The 19,209-nt window shown below is 31.0% G+C and overlaps 1 pseudogene across 1 annotated transcript in view; it reads left to right on the forward strand.

The window, feature by feature from the left end:
* Positions 1-19,209, forward strand: part of LOC143242283 (WASH complex subunit 5-like) — a 72,003-nt pseudogene that overhangs the window by 39,979 nt on the left and 12,815 nt on the right. Inside the window, exons 15-23 of the transcript XR_013022577.1 lie at positions 2,156-2,231; positions 2,593-2,844; positions 4,803-4,985; positions 7,125-7,304; positions 7,634-7,761; positions 11,348-11,438; positions 12,535-12,709; positions 13,903-13,982; positions 17,705-17,808. The product of XR_013022577.1 is annotated as a WASH complex subunit 5-like (transcript). The remainder of the gene's footprint in view (positions 1-2,155; positions 2,232-2,592; positions 2,845-4,802; positions 4,986-7,124; positions 7,305-7,633; positions 7,762-11,347; positions 11,439-12,534; positions 12,710-13,902; positions 13,983-17,704; positions 17,809-19,209) is intronic.

Genomic DNA, 19,209 nt, shown 5'->3' on the forward strand with positions numbered 1-19,209 from the left:
TAACTGATTATTCCAGCATGTTTTGAATGTTGTTAAAGACATTTTTGAACTACCTTTTGTTTTAATAAACTTGTTTTACAAGTTATTTCCATTTAATATTTTTGTACGTTAGATGCAGCTGGATAAAGTGAAATTACTAATCGGTTAATCATCGGATTTGTTATTGATTGATCAGATTCAACTAACTGATTATTCCAGCATGTTTTGAATATTGTTAAAGACATTTTTAACTACCTTTTGTTTTAATCAACTTCGGTAGAACATGACTCGCTTGTATATGAAGTTTCGTCACAAAACATGTAACAAACTGAAAACACAATTACAATTGTTCTGTGAATTTATTCCCCCATATTTTTACAGTAGTAATAAAATTACAGAATCTTTGCTGATGTAAAAAAACATTACTTTGTTAAATTTATTATAAATTGGAAAGATACTAATAGGTACACTGCATGGCCGAAAGTATGTGTACACCTCTTCTAATTAGAGAGTTCACCTATTTGAGCCACACCCATTGCTAACAGGTGCATAAACCCAAGCATACAGCCATGCAATCTCTAAAGAAAAACATTGGTAGTAGAATGGGTCGTATTGAAGAGCTTGGTGACTTTCAACATGGCACTGTCATAGGATGCCACCTTTCCAACAAGTCAGTTTATCAAATTTCTGCCCTGCTAAAGCTGCTCCAGTCAACAATAAGTGCTATTATTGTAAAGTGGAAATGTCTAGGTGGGACAACAGCTCACAAAGTGGTGGGTCACACAAGCTCACAGGACGGGACCTCAGAATACTTAAGCACTTAGCACGTAAAAAATCATCTGTCCACAGTTGCAACGCTCACTACCGAGTTTTAAACTGTCTCTGGAAGCAACATCAGCACAAGAACTGTTCATCAGGAGCTTCATGAAATGGGTTTCTGTAACCGAGCAGTCACACATAAGCCTAAGATCACCATGTGCTATGCCAAGCGCCAGCTGGAGTGGTGTGAAGTACACTACCATTGGACTCTGGAGCAGTGTAAATGCATTCTCTGGAGTGATGAATAGTGTTTCACTATCTGGAAGTCTGATGGACAAATCTGAGTTTATTGGATGCTAGGAGAACACTACCTGCCTGAATGCATTGTGCCAATTGTAAAATTTTATGGAGGAGGAATAATGGTCTAGGGCTGTTTTTCATGAGTTGGGCTAGGCTCTTTAGTTCCATTGAAGGGAAATCTTAATGCTACAGCATACAATGGCATTCTAGAGAATTGTGTGCTTCCAACTTTGTGACAACAGTTTTGGGAAGGCCTTTTTTATTTGAACATGACAATACTCCTGTGCACAAAGCGAGGTCCATAAAGACGTGGTTTGCTGAATGAGTTGGAATGCTGCCTTTTGACCCGACCTCAGTGTCCAACCTCACTAATGAATGCTCTTGTGGCTAAATAGGAGCAAATCCCTGCAGACATGTTCCAAAATCTAGTGAAAAGCCTTATCAGAGGAGTGGAGGCTGTTATAGCTGCATAGTGGGTACCAACTCCATATTAATGCTCATTGTTTTGGAATGAAATGTTCAACAAGCACTTATTGGTGTGATTGTTAGGTGTCCACATTCTTTTGGCCATGTAGTGTACATGTTAACCTGCTGTAACCTACTTTACAACATTAAGGGTGAATGTGTAATCAAACTGAATCTTCTTCCTTCACCTACTTTATAACATTAAGGGTGAATGTGTAATCAAACTGAATCTTCTTCCTCCACCTACTTTATAACATTAAGGGTGAATGTGTAATCAAACTGAATCTTCTTCCTCCACCTACTTTACAACATGAAGGGTGAATGTGTAATCAAACTGAATCTTCTTCCTCCTCCTACTTTACAACATGAAGGGTGAATGTGTAATCAAATTGAATCTTCTTCCTTCACCTACTTTATAACATTAAGGGTGAATGTGTAATCAAACTGAATCTTCTTCCTTCACCTACTTTACAACATTAAGGGTGAATGTGTAATCAAACTGAATCTTCTTCCTTCACCTACTTTACAACATTAAGGGTGAAATATTTTCATTACATTTACTGCATGTCACTAGATATTTGTTTTCCTTTTAACTTTGTATAAATTTCCTGTGTTATGTTGATGATTCTTTGCAACTAAACATTTTCTCCAGTTACACACCCTACATGCAACAAGGTGTCAAGAAAGACCCTTCATTGGTGATTAAACTCAGAGCAACCTTTCTGAAGGTAAGTTGTGTGTGTTTGTTTGAAAAGGATGTTATTGCCTGCAAATATTTTTCTTGATGAAGACTCTATTCAGCTAAAAGTGAAAATTTTACTGGATAATTGGATTATAACCTACATTTTATAACGTACATTTTAGATAAGATTCCATTGTTTTCTGTAAATTTTAAACAGATTTTCTACTGTTGTAAGATTATTGTGAATAAATGGATTGACATGATTTTCAGTCAGTATAAGACATTTATTTATGTCTATCTTATCACAAAGGATTATTTTATTTGCTACATTTAGTCACTAGTTCATGTATTAGTTTGTTTGTAATTAATATAAGTGAATGAATACCTGATACTAACATGTTTCACAGCTTGCTTCAGCTCTAGACCTTCCTTTACTACGTATTAATCAAGCTGTCAGTCCTGACCTCATGTCTGTATCTCAGTATTATTCTGGGGAACTAGTGGCTTATGTACAGAAAGTTTTACACATCATCCCAGAAACCATGTTTGGCCTTCTAGCTCAGATCATACAACTTCAGACCAGTCAGATCAAAGAAGTCCCAACTCGTTTCATGAAAGATCAATTGAAGACTTATGCACAGCCAGAGGAACGTTTTGAGGTGTGTCACATACTATTACCTTTATATCCTTATAGTTACTTTTAACATACTCTTTATTTCATATATCAGAATTCTGTTATGTTACCATCATCCACTTAATATTGTTGATTAATTAAACACACACCTTGGACAACTATGTCAGCCACGTGAATAAATATTGTTGATTAATTAAATGTGCACCTTGGACAACTGCGCCAGCTACGTGAATAAATAAATATTGTTGATTAATTAGACGTGCACCTTGGACAACTACATCATCCACGTGAATAAATAAATATTGTTGATTAATTAGATGTGCACCTTGTACAACTACGTCAGCCACGTCAATAAATAAATATTGTTGATTAATTATATGCACCTTAGACAACTCCGTCAGCCACGCCAATAAATAAATATTGTTGATTAATTAAACACACACCTTGGACAACTATGTCAGCCGCGGAATAAATATTGTTGATTGATTAAACGTGCACCTTGGACAACCGCGCCAGCTACGTGAATAAATAAATATTGTTGATTAATTAGACGTGCACCTTGGACAACTACGTCATCCACGTGAATAAATAAATATTGTTGATTAATTAGATGTGCACCTTGTACAACTACGTCAGCCACGTCAATAAATAAATATTGTTGATTAATTATACATGCACCTTGGACAACTCCGTCAGCCACGTCAATAAATAAATATTGTTGATTAATTAGACGTGCACCTTGGACATCTCCGTCAGCCACGTCAATAAATAAATATTGTTGATTAATTAGACGTGCACCTTGGACATCTCCCGCCAGCCACGTCAATAAATAAATATTGTTGATTAATTAGACGCACCTTGGACAACCCGCCAGCCTCGCGGAATAAATAAATATTGTTGATTAATTAGACATGCACCTTGGACAACTATGTCAGCCACGTGAATAAATAAATATTGTTGATTAATTAGACGTGCACCTTGGACAACTACGCCAGCCAATGCGTGAATAAATAAATATTGTTGATTAATTAGACGGCACCTTGGACAACCACGCCAGCCAACGTGAATAAATAAATATTGTTGATTAATTAGATGTGCACCTTGTACAACCACGCCATCCACGTGAATAAATAAATATTGTTGATTAATTAGATGTGCACCTTGGACAACCACGCCAGCCACGCGGAATAAATAAATATTGTTGATTAATTAGACGTGCACCTTGGACAACCGCCAGCCACGTGAATAAATAAATATTGTTGATTAATTAGACGTGCACCTTGGACAACTCCGTCAGCCACGTGAATAAATAAATATTGTTGATTAATTAGACGTGCACCTTGGACAACTACGTCAGCCACGTGAATAAATAAATATTGTTGATTAATTAGATGTGCACCTTGGACAACTACGCCAGCCACGTGAATAAATAAATATTGTTGATTAATTAGACGTGCACCTTGGACAACTACGCCAGCCACGTGAATAAATAAATATTGTTGATTAATTAGACGTGCACCTTGGACAACTACGCCAGCCACGCGTGAATAAATAAATATTGTTGATTAATTAGACGTGCACCTTGGACAACTCCGTCAGCCACGTGAATAAATAAATATTGTTGATTAATTAGACGTGCACCTTGGATAACAGCTTTTTAGCAGAATACTGTTTGAATAAACCTTATGTTCAGTTTCAGAGCATATCTTTTGGACTGCAAGCCAGGCCTCCATTCACATATCCTTTAACATGCCTTTTTTTACATTCTAAAAGCCTGTTTGTGAACATTCATTAGTATTATCAAAATTACACAAACTATTTAAAGTTTCTAGAATACCACCCACAAACATCTAATTTCTATTTCTTATGCTACACAAAAACGCTTATTCTGATCTCTTCAGTCCAGCTACCTGTAATATTGTCCAGTTGTTTCATTATATCACAGCATTTAGTATGTTATACTTTTGTTCATGTTCTTGACAGGTAGCTTGTTTAACTCACTCCATATCTGTGTTCACTGAGGGGATACTGATGATGAAACGAACGTTGGTCGGAATAATTCAACTAGATCCTAAACAGTTATTGGAAGATGGAATACGTAAGGAATTAGTTAAACAAGTGGCTTTTGCACTTCACCGAGGGTTAGTGTTTAATCCCAAAACAAAGGTGAGATATGTGTAAATACTTGAGAAAGAAAGATCACTGTAGAAAAATGATTATACTAGTTTAATTATAGATCATTTGTTGTAAACTTAATTATCATTGAAAACACTGAACACTTTTTTACTTAAAGTAATCTGTCAATTTTCTAACTTCAGCCAATAAAGTTTAGTAACTTTATAACCGATAATATATTTAGATCAAAGGGCTTGACATTCAAAAAATATTTATGTATTTCCTTTTTTTTTTCCAAGAAATTCATCATTCACTATCTCTAAAACAATCCTGTAATAAGTAATTTTCTTCTCCTATCTTTAAATGTACTTTTTACATTTCTCCAGTTGTCATGTACAAGATTTTCCCACTTTGTTCAACACACTGCTGATTACTTACAAAACTGATGCAAGTCTAATAACACAATATTTTGAGATGAAAAGTCTGAGACTGAAAACAAAATTATTTCACATATTAAATAAGAAACCTTTGTTACAAATCACAGCAAGTTAGCTTCTCTGATAAGAAACATATCTGTAAATCATGCTTGGCTGAAAGCCAGTGATGAAAATCACCACAGGATGGTATTTGATGGCAAGGAAGTATTTTGTTGGCCATTTGTCAACAAATTGATAATACTGAAACATGACATGAAAAACTTGTTAACTTTGTGAAAGAATAATGTATCTCACTGAATTCAGAGTTCTGTTGTGGAAAATTATTAGTGTTTTTTTTATAGTTATTAGTGCACAAGTATATGGGATAAAAATTTAAGTGCAGTAAGTTTAATATTTGCAGTCATGAATAACTAAATATTAAGTTAAATGAACTAAACTTCCTGTCAAAAAAAAATTAATGTATTGCTTAGCAACTCTCTCCAGGCTGTGTGTTATTGGTCATGGCCTTAGCTTACTCACAGATAAATATATTGCTTAGCAACTCTCTCCAGACTGTGTGTTATTGGTCATGGCCTTAGCTTACTCACAGATAAATGTATTGCTTAGCAACTCTCCAGACTGTGTGTTATTGGTCATGGCCTTAGCTTACTCACAGATAAATGTATTGCTTAGCATCTCTCTCCAGACTGTGATATTGGTCATGGACTTAGTTTACTCACAGATAAATGTATTGGTTAGCATCTCTATCCAAACTGTGATATTGGTCATGGCCTTAGTTTACTCACAGATAAATGTATTTCTTAGCATTTCTCTCCAGACTGTGATATTAGTCATGGCCTTAGCTTACTCACAGATAAATGTATTGTTTAGCATCTCTCTCCAGACTGTGATATTGGTCATGGACTTAGCTTATTTACAGATAAATCTTCAGATTTTTTTTGTCTGATCTGTTTTCATCCACGATTTGTTTAATTGTTTCTCTTTGATGTTATAATGGTCCCAAGAGTCCAGCAGTGTTGGTCAGATACATTATTATCAAGTGTCATATTAGTCCCAAATGTCCAGTAAGCAAAGAATGTTAGCTATCACATGTCCCTCTGTTTTAACATATCAGGAATGATTTTATCAGAAAAGTTGTCATAATAAAACAAGTTCTGTAACACATAGAAAATTTAATTTATACAATCCAGTTCCTTTATTTGTCATACAGTATGGTAGGAAGTGTTTTAGTATTTCTGGAGACTCAATGTATCATACTTTTGTTTTTCCAATAACCACTTTATTGTCCATACTTGTGTAATAAACTTTCTTAAAGAGTATTTGCATAGCACCATAACTGCACTATCTATTGACTGTTAAAAATTCATTTTTCATTTATTGTTATGTAAAGACCATCCACCTTTCTATTCTTGTGATGTCATTTAGGGTTGACTGTTAAACATTCAGTCATGACATTTATTGTTATGTAAAAACCATCCACCTTTCTACTCATGATCACATATTCTGTCAGAATATGACTTACAGTTTTATTTAAGTGCTGCACTTTGAACCCATACCAATGATAATTATTCTAGAACTTGCTATGTATGTATCCATTTCTAATTAAAATTAACATTAAACCTACATCTAACATTGAAGTATAATTCTATTCATTATATTCTTTTTACAATATTGGTGGCACTTTAATAAACTTCATCAGTAATTTGGTATACAGAACCACATATGATTTCCTAAGAATTATTGAATTCTTTAGTCTAGTGACCTTGTCCCTAAATTAGAAGCACTGGGCCAAGTTATGGATGGGTTTCGTCGTTCATTTGAATACATTCAGGACTATGTCAGCATCTATGGTTTAAAGATATGGCAAGAAGAGGTTTCCAGAATTATCAACTACAATGTAGAACAGGAATGCAATGCTTTCTTGAGACACAAGGTGAAATTGTTGCAATAATTATTTTAATTTTTTGAATGTGCTTTACATGTGTAGTTCATAATTTATGTGAAGCTCAAACACATTTAAATACAGTTATACATGTAATATGTAGCCTTTCAGTAAATATTCAACTAATCAAACTTCCTCTTGCTATGATGATAAATTTAAAGAAATCTAGTATAAGCTCATAAAATGTGTTTCAATACAGTAATTATTAATTATTAGTAATTATTTTATGAACTTAAATATTAAAATTTGTATTTTTCTTAAATGATAACAGAATGATACATTGTTTTATTATTGTTACAACAATTAACATCTTTTAATAGGTTCAAGATTGGCAAAGTGTATACCAGTCCAAAAATATTCCCATACCTAAATTCCCTGCTTTGGATAATTCATCTGTTAACTTCATTGGTAGACTAGCAAGAGAATTGTTAAGAATAACAGATCCAAAGTAAGTTTTCATGCATTTAGTTTGAAGTTGCACAATATTTCCAGCCTTAGTTAATGTTAAGCAAAAGTAAAACAGATTTAGCTTTTATATAACCTTACATAAACTGCAAATATTCTACAGTACTTTTATAAAAAATTTATAAAGATTTAGTTAGTTTAGCATTATATAAAAGTAAAATAAGAGTTGGTTAACTCACATTGCATATCACGATACTGTAATGAATGTTTTGGTTAACTCACACTGCATATCACGATACTGTAATGAATGTTTTGGTTAACTCACACTGCATATCACGATACTGTAATGAATGTTTTGGTTAACTCACACTGCATATCACGATACTGTAATGAATGTTTTGGTTAACTCACACTGCATATCACGATACTGTAATGAATGTTTTGGTTAACTCACACTGCATATCACGATACTGTAATGAATGTTTTGGTTAACTCACACTGCATATCCGCGATACTGTAATGAATGTTTTGGTTAACTCACACTGCATATCACGATACTGTAATGAATGTTTTGGTTAACTCACACTGCATATCACGATACTGTAATGAATGTTTTGGTCAACTCACACTGCATATCACGATACTGTAATGAATGTTTTGGTCAACTCACACTGCATATCACGATACTGTAATGAATGTTTTGGTCAACTCACACTGCATATCACGATACTGTAATGAATGTTTTGGTCAACTCACACTGCATATCACGATACTGTAATGAATGTTTTGGTTAACTCACACTGCATATCACGATACTGTAATGAATGTTTTGGTTAACTCACACTGCATATCACGATACTGTAATGAATGTTTTGGTTAACTCACACTGCATATCACGATACTGTAATGAATGTTTTGGTTAACTCACACTGCATATCACGATACTGTAATGAATGTTTTTATTTAATTTCATTGAAACAAGAATTTAAATGTTTGCATATTCCTTTCAGAACTTGACATTTCTTGTTTGACCCAGTAGCTATGGCTGTGAAACTTCAGTATACCTCTTCTGAGATTCCTCAGTCACATCATTGACATAATTTTGAAGCTTCAATTGATATTTCAATCTTTTATTTCTCTTTGTACTCCAGAATTTCACAGCAGGTAGTATTTAATCAGGGAGTCAAATTTATTCCAGATATTGGGTACCTCAGTTCTCTGTTGACATTGTAATTTGGTCAGAGAGTCAAACTTATTCCAGATATTGGGTACATAATTTCTTTGTTGACATCGTAATTTAGTCAGGAGTCAAACTTATTCTAGATATTGGGTATATCACTTCTCTGTTGATGATATTGTAATTTAGTCAGGGAGTCAAATGTATTCCAGATATTGGTTATCACACTTCTTATTTAATGTTGCAATTTTGTCAGAGAGTCAAACATTTTTCAGATATTGGGTATCTCACTTTTCTGTTGACGTTGTAATTTAGTCAGGGAGTTAAACTTATTCCTAATGTTTGGTATCTCACTTCTCTCTTGACATTGTACAGTTGGAGGGTGGGACTTTGGCCATTGATTTGGATTTTCAAAACAATGAATTTGATTTGTCAACTTTTTCTTTTCTTAGTAGAGGTGAATGAAAGAACCTTTTATGTTATGTTGGCCAAAACCCAACTTTAGATTTCATTAACCATTTCACTACAGACAGGACAAAGGGCATGCATCAATATGTTTCAATATGTATATTTTCAAACTTAAATTAAACAATTTTGTTATTGAACACCAAAATACCCAGCTTCACTCAAGTTATTAGATACATATTTTATAATTCTGCAGTGTGTGTGTTTGTATTTTGAATGTACTTTAGGTAGAAGATAGAGCCAACTAATGTATAATAAAACTCTTTCCTGTAAGTTAAGAATTATTTATTTTCATCTTAGTACTTTATCACTGCAGTAATTTCACATCACATTTTATCAGTTTTCTGTAAATTATTTATCATTGCAGTGATAGACATCATTAGTTGGCAGTAAGTTAACTTCTTCGTGGTTTTACCTTCAACATTTTATTCTTTCATTATTGGTTGCCAGTACCAGTTCCTGAACTTATAAAAACAAATGCAAAATTGTACATTCAAATTTTATAAAACAGACTATTTTAAGTATTTGTCCTATTTTATAAAACAGACTATTTAGCAAGTATTTGTCCTATTTTATAAAACAGACTATTTTAAGTGTTTGTCCTATTTTATAAAACAGACTATTTTACAAGTGTTTGTCCTATTTTATAAAACAGACTATTTTACAAGTGTTTGTCCAATTTGATAAAGCAGACTATTTTACAAGTGTTTGTCCAATTTTATAAAACAGACTATTTAGCAAGTGTTTGTCCAATTTGATAAAGCAGGTTGTTTTGTCCTTAAATTGTGTAACTGCAAAGAAAATTTAAAATTTTCAAATCTCTTGTGTTTTACCAAAATTCTTTAACCATTTTGTTTTGAAGTCAATTTCCCAAACATTTATTTAAACCTTTTCTTGTATCCTGATGGTCTGTTCCATGTGACCTGGGAGGTCATGATGCCTTTCTTTCTCTTCATGTTGCCTTTAACTGGCTAAGAAATATTTAGCCCCATATCTTATTGAATTTTGTTTATTTTTGGCAAATTTTTTTACCTTTTCTGTTTCAACATTATTTGGTAGAAAACATCCACATATTGTTCATTCAGTAAACAAGAAATAGGAAAAAATATAATACTTTGTATAGACCTTCAGGAAGCATAGGGAGTTATATGGCAAAAAGGTTTTTTAATTCTAATCTAAAAAATAATACCTAGGCGTACAGATTCCCTTAGTATGTGTGAGAAGTTCCAGATCTTTCAGTTCTTTCCTGTTGGAGTGGTCACTCTCACACACAGAGACGGGCTATTTTATTATTTTTATTATTATCATAGATGTATCAATTGTAGTTTGTAATGTAATATTATATATATGTTTTATTTCCTTAAACTGAAAGAAAATTGTTAAATATCCTTTCTTATGTGTGACATTGCCTTCTGTCCTCATCTTAAATTGGTCAGAGCATATTGTATTACACCTACCATACAGCATCTTTAGTGGTTGAAAAGCTAGAAACTCTCACAGTTGTATTGAAGGGAAAACCTGGATTTATAAGGGAAATATTAAGTCTATTGATTAAGTTGTTTCTCTGAATAGAAATAAATTTTGTTTTAGTAACTTGCATGTAGATTAGTTAGAAAGCCAGGTAAGTTAGTGATTCTTTGAATACTAGTGTAGTTATTTGATCATATTTTGTTTTTATAAGATGAATTATTTAAATCTACTAAAAGTAATTTGTCCACAAATTATAGTGAGGCTTAGCTAGTATGACACACGACTACAAAACCAGTTGAATGGCGTACTGTAAAAGGTCTTGACATTTGCACTCCGACCTTACTTGTATATATATAGGGTTAATTTAAGGTTGTCTAAAGGAAACAATAATTCCTTGTTTGGTTAACTGTGAGCAATATAATGTATTTTGAAGCTTCACTGACTTAGTTATTTACTAACTAATTATTGTACATTTGAAGAACTTGAACATTACCAGTAATTATTTTAATTGTTTCAGAACTACTGTATACATTGATCAGATGAGTGGTTGGTATGATTCCAAAACCCACAGTGAAATCATCAACATGAGAATATTTTCTCTCATACAGGTAAGTTCTGATGAAACTTAAGGTAGGGTGAATAAAAGTTTTAGCATATATCTTATAATATTAATATGCATGTGTGTTGAACTTCTAACAGTATTAGAAAATTAAGTTTTTATTTATTATTTCTATATATACATACATTATTCATTATTTTGAGGGAGTATACACTGTATTGTGTGCAATAAATGTGTGGAATAAGATAATTTGTTTCAATTATTTTTAAATAGTAGAAATAAGGTATTGAATAAAAAGAACAACAGAGGGAAATATAAATACCTAAACACAACCAGGAAGTACTGTAGTTCCTGTTCCTATAACCTCATTAACCTAAACTTGTATGTATTGATGTTTGGTAGTTGATTTTATTACCTTATTTGTAACAAGTTTTTATTTTTGGTATCTTTCTGCTACTGTCTTTAATTTTCAATAAGAGTTCTATATCAAGAAATTGGCTTTTTTTGGTTACTTTCAAATTCTTGGGAGAATGTTATATAAAGAGTTGCTAACAAGTTCCATGCTTATCTAAGAAATCAGTAACAGAAAAACAATATTATTTTCTGAATGGTGAGCTTTGTAATATTTATCTTTCTATAAATGGTGCTTGGCATGCCCATACCCTTGCTTTAAATACAAGGGTTGACAGTTTGTGCTGTCATTCCACAAAACATGCACTGTAGTGTACTTTGGTGTTTGTGTATGAGAATGGTTTTTATATCCCACTATTCAGTCATACACGAGTAGCCACAAAGTTAATGGTGGGTAGGTTGACTTCCTTCTATTTCTTATTTTTTAAGCTAGAGAAAACCATACAGCTAATTCTTGTATAGCTTTGCAAAAAACACCACATATAATATTCCATATTTTATTGATTTTAAAGTATTATTGTCATAGAGGTTACTTAACTTGTACATCTATTTTTATCAGTAAAAGTTTTAGTTCTGTATTTATTTAAGATATTTAGTATTTTTAGCTACTTTTGTGAAAAGGATTGTCTTTGTAAGTTATTAAATTTATTTAAATTCTGATCTGTATATTTCGGCTACTTTCAGTTAAAAGTTTTTATAACAGCAAAATAAATAACAAATGTTAACATTTCCAGAGGAGTGTTGGAACTCCAGGATTGACTGGACTTGACAAACTTTTGTCCTTTATGATTGTCACTGAACTTCAAACCATAGTTGCTGCTATAGAGAAGTCAGTATTAAAGGACAAGACATGGATGGACACTCTGAACACTCTTCACAGCTGCATTAAAGGAGGTCACTGTCTTGTCAGTAAGTCTTCAGTCATACTACATTGAGTGTCAGTAGTTTTGTTACTTCATCAAATTTGTATAAATTTCTTGAATGATTCTTTATACTCATTGTTTTTCACAAACTGGATGGTATGTTGGACTCTTTTAGTTGTAACTAAATTTTTGTTGATTCATTTTTAAGATTTACTTAAGTCCTGAGTATTCTTGTTAACTGCCACATTTGTGTCGATGATAGCCTAAAACTTATATTTTGTTTTTAAGATAAAGTAACGGCATGCATTATCTAGTTTTACTATTATACTTCTCTAATAGAAGTTGTTTTGCATATTAATATATGAACTTGTGGCAAATCTACAACTAAGTTATCTAAGCTTGTGAGATACTGTGATTAATACTCCTGATGAAATAATGCATTTTATAAGTTAATAAAACTATATTTAATAAACTATACTCTGTACCACATTCATTTGTTATATTTTCTCTGGATAAATAACTTGCTCTGATTATAAATTAATATTATCTCTATGATTCCATTAAAGATGGATATTTCTGTTCATAAGTTCTGTACTTAGTTTATTAAAAAAGAAACGTGCTAATGACACACTAAGCACTTTCCTTAATTTGTTTAGATTTAATCATATTTATTCTGTCCCAAAATCAGCCCTTAGATAATTACACCTCAAAATCATTACACACCAAAATCAGCCCCTAGATAATTTCATTACACCCCACAGCTTTAATAAACCTGTGATCAATATTTAAAGATATTTCACATACAAAACAAATCTTTAAATTCATATTACCTTTATGAGATTATATACATTAAGTAAATCTGTGGAATTATATTACAGTTTCAAATAACATTACTTTTGTTTCATAATGGAAGTGAGCTGATGAGACCAGCATCAGCTATTGTAATTTACTTTTTATTTAAGATCAAGCAATTACTAGTGTAACTAGTTAGTTTATAGTACAACTACCAGAGTCCATGTTAGTTAGTTTATACTAGAACTACCAGGGTCCATGTTAGTTAGTCTCTAGCAGAGTTACCAGATAAAAGAACTACACTGCACAACTACATAGTTTCACTGTGATTCATGATCATACAGCCTGCTCCAGTAACATTTTATAACTGTATTTTGTATTTCATATGGAAGGTGTATGTACATATATGTATGTCTATTTTGCTGAAGAAAATTTTTTATATTGAAGGTCAGCCGGCAAGAGTGTATGGTCAGGCCATGACAAAAGCTACAAAATCACTCACTCTGTTTTTAGAAAGTATTCAGAAGGTAAGTGTTCAAAGTATGAATTTATTTCTATCAGAGTTTCATGCACCAACATAATATTGAGTATGATGTCAGAGTTATAAACATTTAATGTTACTGTACATTACAGTATCAGTTTACAAGGATGTTAAAACTTTAGACAAGCTCTACAACTTTCCTAAATGCATGTGTAAACTTGTAACAGACAAAAGTATTTTTATTTTCCAGATGAACACCATTTTGTACACAGTTTCTTCCAGTAAAGTTGGAAATACAATTGACATTATTTCTACAGTTCCAGATTGAACTGTCTGTGTGCTCATTCAGTTTAATGATTACCTGCTGTTTTATTTTACCAAAAGACATATAATGACACTTTGTTTTCAGGACAGAGCTTTGTCTCTAGTTTGAAATATTAAGTATAGGGAAGTATTTTAAGGCTTTTATACCACAGAAAACCAGTTAAATTGTTATTATTGTTATAGAAGTTTGTGGAAAGAGTAAGACTAACATTATAAAACTTATTGTGCACAATAAACCAGTTAAATTATTATTATTATTATTATTATTATAGAAGTTTGTGAAAAGAGTAAGGCTTACATTATAATATTTATTGCGCACAATAAACCAGTTAAAGTATTATTATTATTATTATTATTATCGAAGTTTGTGAAAAGAGTAAGGCTTACATTATAATACTTATTGTGCACAATTAACCAGTTAAATTTTTATTATTATTACAGAAGTTTGTGAAAAGAGTAAGGCTTACATTATAATACTTATTGTGTACAATAAACCAGTTAAATTGTTATTATTATTATTATTATAGAAGTTTGTGGAAAGAGTAAGGCTTACATTATAATACTTATTGTGCACAATAAACCAGTTAAATTGTTATTATTATTATTAGAAGTTTGTGGAAAGAGTAAGGCTTACATTATAATACTTATTGTGCACAATTAACCAGTTAAATTGTTATTATTATTATTATAGACGTTTGTGAAAAGAGCAAGGTTTACATTATAATACTTATTGTGCACAATTAACCAGTTAAATTGTTATTATTATTATTACAGAAGTTTGTGAAAAGAGTAAGGCTTACACTATAATACTTATTGTGTACAATAAACCAGTTAAATTGTTATTATTATTATTATTATAGAACTTTGTGGAAAGAGCACGGCTTACATTATAATACTTATTGTGCACAATAAACCAGTTAAATTGTTATTATTGTTATTGAAGTTTGTGGAAAGAGTAAGGCTTACACTATAATACTTATTGTGTACAATAAACCAGTTAAATTATTATTATTATTATTATTATTATAGAACTTTGTGGAAAGAGCACGGCTTACATTATAATACTTATTGTGCACAATAAACCAGTTAAATTGTTATTATTGTTATTGAAGTTTGTGAAAAGAGTAAGACTTACACTATAATACTTATTGTGTACAATAAACCAGTTAAATTATTATTATTATTATTATTATTATAGAACTTTGTGGAAAGAGCACGGCTTACATTATAATACTTATTGTGCACAATAAACCAGTTAAATTGTTATTATTATTATTATTATTATTATTATTATTATTATAGAACTTTGTGGAAAGAGCACGGCTTACATTATAATACTTATTGTGCACAATAAACCAGTTAAATTGTTATTATTGTTATTGAAGTTTGTGGAAAGAGTAAGGCTAACATTATAAAACTTATTGTGCACAATAAACCAGTTAAATTGTTATTATTATTATTACAGAAGTTTGTGAAAAGAGTAAGGCTTACACTATAATACTTATTGTGCACAATTAAGTAGTTAAATTATTTTTATTATAGAATTTTGTGAAAAGAGCACGGCTTACATTATAATACTTATTGTGCACAATAAACCAGTTAAATTGTTATTATTATTATAGAAATTTGTGAAAAGAGTAAGGCTTACATCATAATACTTATTGTGCACAATAAACCAGTTAAATTGTTATTAGTATTATAGAAGTTTGTGAAAAGAATAAGGCTTACATTATAAAACTTATTGTGCACAATTAACCAGTTAAATTGTTATTATTATTATAGAAGTTTGTGAAAAGAGCACGGCTTGCATTATAATACTTATTGTGTACAATAAACCAGGTAAATTGTTATTATTATTATAGAAGTTTGTGAAAAGAGTAAGGCTTGCATTATAATACTTATTGTGCACAATAAACCAGTTAAATTGTTATTACTATTATTATTATTATAGAAGTTTGTGAAAAGAGTAAGGCTTACATTATAATACTTATTGTGCAAAATTAACCAGTTAAATTATTTTTATTATTATAGATGTTTTTGAAAAGAGTAAGGCTTACATTATAATACTTATTGTGCACAATTAACCAGTTAAATTATTTTTATTATAGAATTTTGTGAAAAGAGCACGGCTTGCATTATAATACTTATTGTGTACAATAAACCAGTTAAATTGTTATTATTATTATAGAACTTTGTGGAAAGAGCAAGGTTTACATTATAATACTTATTGTGCACAATTAACCAGTTAAATTGTTATTATTATTATTATTATTATAGAAGTTTGTGAAAAGAGTAAGGCTTACACTATAATAACTGAAGTGGGTTAGCATAGTGGTGATGAGAAACCCACTTGAAGTAAAAATGTATCTCAAGACTGCTGGTATGGGTATTAAAACGTTTATTAAAATAAGGTTGAAACGTTGTTCTCTACTTTATTTTAATAAAAGTTTTAATACCCTTACCAGCAGTCTTGAGAATACATGGGTTAGCATAACTATTCCAGTGATAGTGAAATTTATGGTTCTCACCTTCGTATACTGTTGTTATTTACTTGGTACAAAAATAAACAAAGTTTGAACTGTTTGTAGCACAATTCTAAATACACAGGAGAAAATAAGCTAGAGTTTGACTAAAAATCTGTAGAGTAAATGAAATAACATTACCAATTTTGAATCATGTTTTTGTGTGCTTCTGTTATAAAATCTGGACCACAAAATGTCAGTGTTAACCTAGTGAATAAAACTGATCAAAGTTGTATCTTGAATATGTTAGAAGATATTCTGAAGAAACTGATCAAAATTGTATGTTGAATATGTTGCAAGATATTCTGAAGAAACTGATCAAAATTGTATGTTGAATATGTTGCAAGATATTCTGAAGAAACTGATCAAAGTTGTATCTTGAATATGTTGCAAGATATTCTGAAGAAACTGATCAAAATTGTATGTTGAATATGTTGCAAGATATTCTGAAGAAACTGATCAAAGTTGTATCTTGAATATGTTGCAAGATATTTTGAAGAAACTGATCAAAGTTGTATCTTGAATATGTTGCAAGATATTCAAAAAAAGGGGAAGTATTAGAGTGAAAAGTTATCTTTAAATGAGTTGTATTTTAGATTAGAAAACAAATCCATGTGTTTTAGATTTAGCATGAACTTATGGTGGTTGTCTCTAAAAGAAGAACATTTTGTTACAGTGTAGTAGATGTATGTTGCTTTCTACTCATGGTGGGCACATTACAGATAACCTTTTGCACAGTTTTTAAGCTTAACAACAAACAAAAAAAATACTGCTGTTTGGTTGTCATGAAAATTTTATAAATGCGTTTATTAAGCTTATTTCATGTTTGCCAGCTATTTTAATTACAAATGTTATTCGTTTCATAACAACATAATTTTGGTTTAGATTTTTCTCCATTTGCAACTTTTATTCTGTTCTCCAGGTTGGACAGATGCAGTTGTTGAGAAGGCAAATTAAGTTTGAATTAAACACAACTTGTAAGTTTGACTCCAAACATTTGGCAAGTGCTCTTCAGACCATGAACGAGTAAGTGTTTCTGATTTTTATGAAGTTGAATGATGTAAGTTTGAATTAAACACAAGGTAATTTCAGTTGTATAGATCATGAATCAATATTTGTATGTTTTCTTATGTTGTAATTTATTAAAATTATAAGTGATGAACTGATGTTATACAATTAAGCTGAGAAATGTTCCTGTTTCTCTTATAAACAGTGAATAATTGGGTTTCTCATTTTTTATTGCATTTTGTAGCTTGATGAAATAATAGATGATTGACGAGTCAAGCAAACAGTTTTAATACTTTTTCATTCAGTTGTATAAGTAGAATCTAAAGGTACAAAACATTGCCTATTGTCAGTGTACATGCATTACAAATAATGTTTTAAATATGATGTGTTAAATGACACTCTTAAGTACAGTAAGATACATGGTTTTGGATTTACATACACATTTCACTTATAAACTGTTTTTGAAAGTAGATTCCTACTTGTTCAATGAGTTAATAGCTCCCACAGAAAAACTATATGACATACCAAAATATAACATGAACACTATCACAACAGGTGAGGAACTTTCAGTTTTCAAGTATTTATCTAAATTTCAAATTTTAAGGAAACAACATAATTCTAACTCATATTTCACTAATTTCTAATTCAAAAATATTCATATTGGTGCATGATAATTTTGTAATGTTTATTTATTGTAATTTGCAAAGACAGATGACAAATATTTCAAACTTGTATTTTTATGTAGCTCCAAAGTGTCTTGTCTGTAAACATTGCACTTCATTAAACGTTTTAGAACTCTCCTGATCATCCCAGAGTATTGGTTTGTATTTAATAAGAAAGTGTCATCCATTGTGAATAGTATTATCCATTTGTTTTCACTGATTTTACTAGTGTGTGATCTTGGACCCACCCTTTTATGATCTCACAGCATGCAATTTTAATAACTACTTAAAAAGTTTAGGAAAGGCTTCAGTACAACTGTACAGAGCAGATTATAAACAATTGACATCAATATAGAATGAGAAAGGTTGTCTAAGAGATAATGACCATGTTCCTTTAAAGATAAACAGTGGAACCTGATGGGAAAGTTTAGAGGAACAAACTACAGATCTGAAAGTTTTTACAGTTTCTTTGGATATTCCTGAAAATGTTTTCATGGTAAATTGTTTTTGTTCCAAAACTACAGGTATTTCATTTTATGACAAGACATCAGGTAAACTCAATTAGGTTTAGCAAGGACAGTAGATGACATAAAACATTAAAGTGACTTAAATAATAATGTATTGAATGTAAGTTTACCGTATTTAAACTATACACATAAATAAAATAATATACTCTTGAAAATAAATTCTGTGTATGTTAACTATAAACTAGTCTCTGTAAAAATATTACCTGGCCTGATAATATTTTTATCATGTG

This window comes from Tachypleus tridentatus, unplaced genomic scaffold (assembly GCF_004210375.1).
Source record: "Tachypleus tridentatus isolate NWPU-2018 unplaced genomic scaffold, ASM421037v1 Hic_cluster_2, whole genome shotgun sequence".
Classification (NCBI taxonomy): Eukaryota; Metazoa; Arthropoda; class Merostomata; order Xiphosura; family Limulidae; genus Tachypleus; species Tachypleus tridentatus.